The sequence below is a fragment of the Elephantulus edwardii genome, unplaced genomic scaffold, assembly GCF_000299155.1.
Source record: "Elephantulus edwardii isolate Elephantulus edwardi_28Jun2011 unplaced genomic scaffold, EleEdw1.0 scaffold00040, whole genome shotgun sequence".
NCBI classification, from domain to species: Eukaryota; Metazoa; Chordata; class Mammalia; order Macroscelidea; family Macroscelididae; genus Elephantulus; species Elephantulus edwardii.
In genome coordinates, this window is record NW_006399790.1 from 13,231,590 (window position 1) to 13,236,042 (window position 4,453).

General features: G+C 36.8%; 1 pseudogene; it reads left to right on the forward strand.

The window, feature by feature from the left end:
* Positions 1-2,632: 2,632 nt before the first annotated feature.
* Positions 2,633-3,118, forward strand: LOC102867929 (annotated as a pseudogene).
* The last annotated feature ends 1,335 nt before the right edge of the window (positions 3,119-4,453 follow it).

A 4,453-nucleotide genomic window follows, 5' to 3' on the forward strand; every position in this document is an offset into this window, starting at 1 on the left:
TACAAGGGTTATTACAATTTGCAATATCACTCAAACGGAAAGATCTTACAATCTTAATGGCAAAATAATGAGCTACATCACTATTATTTGTAATAAGACCTATTTTTTTTACTTTGTTTTACTTATCTGTATTTTTTTCTGTCTATGCTAGTATGAAGTTATTTTGTCCTAAGAATATTTTATAGACTAGAGCCCACTGTGCTTTTCTTATTAATATTGTATCTGTTTGTTTTATACCCTTGTTTATTTTTCTGTGCAAGAACCCTGGTAGCCCAATTTATTGGAGTGCAAACAGAAAGTTTAGCAGTTGGAATCCATCAGGCTCTCTGGAGGAAAAAGATGGGAAGCCTCTTTCAGCAAGGATTTGCAGACTCTGAAAGTCAGTGGAGGGTCATTATAAGTTGGAATTAAGTTGACAGTGGTGGGTTTGGCCTAGTGGATAAGAAGTTTGCACTTCCAACCCAAAGGCAGGTGGTTCCAATCCACTAGCTACTCCAAAGGAGAAAGAAGGACATTCTCCTCTCATGCAATTGAGGCCTCTGGAAACTTGCTGGAGGATCAGCCAGGAGTTGTTTCAGATTCAATGGCAATAAATTTGAGTTACATTCACTTTAGAATTATTAAGCTAAAAAGATGTATGAAAGATAATATTTTATTATCTTTTATGTTTCCATACTTATTCCTTTTGATAATAACCTTGAACATACCTAAATAGAAATATGTACATCTACTAAAAAGAATCTGAACAACAGAACAATTGATTGTTCAGCCACGTTCTTAAAGAATCAAGAAGAATGAGATCCAGATACTCTCACAATGGGATTGGAGAATGTCATCCATAGATTTTTCACTGGCTGAATGATTTTATGAAGTAGTTATAATACTAGAATTAGAGTCCCTAAAGGTACAAAAAAAATGGAGAAGAACTGCAAACATCTGCTAATAATAGAAGCATGGAATGTACCAAATACAAATCTAATTAAATGACGCATTTTCAAAATTGAAATGGTATGATCAATATCCAAGGACCAGCTGAGATGAACTTCGAATCAGACACTCATGATCTAGTATACCAAGAATGACAAATTGAGGAGAAAGAGTATCAGATTCATTGTCTAAAAGAACATTTCAAGATCTATCCTGAAGTACAATGCTGTGAAACAGGATGCTATCCATATCCACACAAGGAAGTCTCCTATAATTACAACTATTATTCAAATATACACCATAATCACTAAAGCCAAAGATGATGAAAATGAGGACTTCTATCAACTTTTTCAGTCCGAATATGAATGACCAACCAACCAAGATGCATTAATAATAATTGGCAACTGGAATGGCAAAGTTGGAAAAAAGAATGACTGGTAGTTGGAAAATACGGCCTTTGTAACAGAAATGAGGCTGGAAAGACAATTATAGAATTGTATTAAATCAATAATTTATTCACTACTGATACCTTTTCTAAAAAACATACATAGTGATTATATACAGACTGACTACATTTTTGGGAAAAGTTGATGGAGACTGTCAGTATTTGCAGTCAATACAAGGTCAGGACTAGCTGTAGAACAGACCATCAATTACTCATGACCAAATTCAAATTGGAACTGAAGAAAATGAAAACAAGTCCACAAGAGCTAAAATGCAACTTTTCCCACTAAATTTAAAAATGACAATCAACAGTTTGGGGTATAAAACTAAAAAAAAAATAACACCCCCAAATTTTGCTAGTTGATTGGATCTGGGCATATTAGAGAGGAAAACAGAGATTTCAAGAACGGCTTGGCTTTAAGAAAACTCAGCGGCATGCGCAACAATAACAACATAGACTGATTGATCAGACAGTTTGTTAAGAGTGTGTGCTTGAAAAAAAAAATCGGTGAAATTTTGTGTGGGAGATTAAAAATTTATATGAATATAAGAGAACATACTCTGAAATATTTTCTCATTTAAATTTCATTTGGTGTTATATATTAAAGGTACAGTAATTTACACCAAAAGATTATATTTGCTTATCATGATTGGTGTAGTTACTTACTTTATTTTTACTTCTTTTATTGTCTGCTAGCACTGTTACCTTTCTTCCCCAGTAGCTGTAGTTGATTCTGCAGTGAATTGCTTAGATTCTCCCCTCTTTAGAACTGTGGCACTCATTCACACATTTGCAGGGGCAGCTTAGCCACTCCTGAGGAACTGCAGTCAATCAAAAAGGGGTTGCTTTAGCCAAGTTTACACTCTTTTCTTGGGACAGCATGTGTACAATGGCTGATTGGTGACGAGTTTACAAAGACCTGGTAAACTTGTCTTCATGTGGAACGCCTGTCAGTCTCAGCCACCCTTGAGATAGTGACTGACACCTCTGGGGCAACTATATGTTGTTTCAACTTCTTTCTTCACTCACAGATGTTGTTTCTGAAAGTCGCACTTCTTCCCAGCCTTAGTTACAGATGTTGTTTCGGAGAGCATTCCCTTGCAGACCTGCATATATCTCAGAGTCTATTTCCTGGGGGGACTCAACCAGTGATTTTATGCTATGAAAAAACAATCCAATAACAACAAATACATTTCCATTCTGGAAAGTGAAAATGCTGGCTTTGCAGAAGATGCTGCCTCAGCAGCATAGTTGCCTGTTCTGCTTGCCCCAGCCATGGTCAATCCCATCGTGTGCATTGACATAATCACCGATGGCGAATCTTTAAGCCATGTTTTCTTCGAGCTGTTTGAAAAAGTCCTATAGACAGAAGAAAACTTCTGTGCTCTGAGTACTGGAGAGAATACATTTGGTTACAAGGGTTCCTGCTTTCACAGAATCATTCCTGAGTTTATGTGTCAGGGTGGAGATTTCACACACCGTAATGGTACCGGTGAAAAGTCTATCCACGGGGAGAAGTTTGATAAGAAATTAATCCTGGAGCATACAGGTCCTGGCATCCTTTCCATGGCAAATGTTGTACCCAATACAAACAGCTCCCAGTTTTTTATCTGTACTGCTCAGACTGAATGGTTGGATGGCAATGTGAAAGAAGGCATGCACATTGTGGAAGCAATGGAGCAATTCAGGTCCAGGAATGGCAAGACCAGCAAGAAGATCACCATTGCTGACTGTGGACAACTCTAATGATGATCTGTATTTCATGTTTCCTCTTAATCACCACATCACTCCTTCTATAGCTCCAGAGATCACCCTGCTACCCCCAATGTGCTTGCAGTAATTTTTAAGTCTTTGTGCTCTTGCTACAGTTCTTTGGGTTCCACGTTTCCTTTATTCACCTCCATGGTTAGCAGGATTGCAGAGTTAAATGTATGACTATGAAATTAAAAATTAGACCAAAAAAAGAAAGCAATAATGCTTCATACTGGGAAAGACTCTTTTGACTTTCTCAGATATTTTAATAGCTACAATTTATAAGTTCTCTTTTAGAAATGGTGGAACTTTTTTGAGGCCATATCTTATAAATCACGGAACATGCCTATGTACTCAACACTGTTGGAGAGATCTAAATGCCTACTGAAACCTGTAAATGAATGTCCCCGCATGTAAGAAGAGCAAGTTTGGATTACTCTGACAAGGCCAAAAAGTATTCTGTATGTTTTGTTATACGTTCATTTATGATTGTTGTTGTGATGTGCTCTCAAGTCAACTATGACTCAGAGTGACCCTAAGAATAATGACTCAAACTTACCCCATCCTGAGTCAAGCTCAAAGTCTCTGACACACCTAACCTCATTGTCACAGTCACTGTGTCAATCTACCTTGTCCAGGATCTTCCTCTCCTGTGCTGTCCCTCCATTTTGCCAAGTATGAGGTCCGTCTCCAAGGACTGGTCCCTCTTGACAACATGCCTCAAGTATGAGAGAACAGAGCTTCAAAATCCTTGCCTCCAAGGAGCAGTTTCCACCTCTCATGTATGGTAATTCACAACTATGAGGCATGATTTGTGTAAAATAATCATTATCTAAATATTATATAGGCTCTCAACCTGTAGCCAAAATTCCTAATGCCTAATGTTCACGATCAATAAGCACATTAAAATCAAAGCGTTTAAAATGAGTTTCCTTGTATTATAACAAAGGACTCTTGAGAATGCACATTTCACATTTTCACTAATATGTATTTAATCAACCTTTAAACATTTTCCCTCTTCTCTGCTTATTATAACATCAACAACCTGTGAGAATGCCAAAAAAGAATGGGAAATGTTGGTAGAATTTTCATTAGCAAGCCTGCCAGTTACAAAGTTGATAGCTTACCTCAAGTGACATCTGTAAAGTGAAAGCAAAATTAATTAGAAATCTTCACTTCTGGAAGGTAGGCAAACATGTATTTTCTTATCTTGTCTCTTTGACAACCATCTGCCTTCTGTATATGAGTACTGAATGTAAAAGAATACTATTTAAACTCAAATTATACACATATCATAAAAAGACAAGTTAATTAGAATACACTTAATTT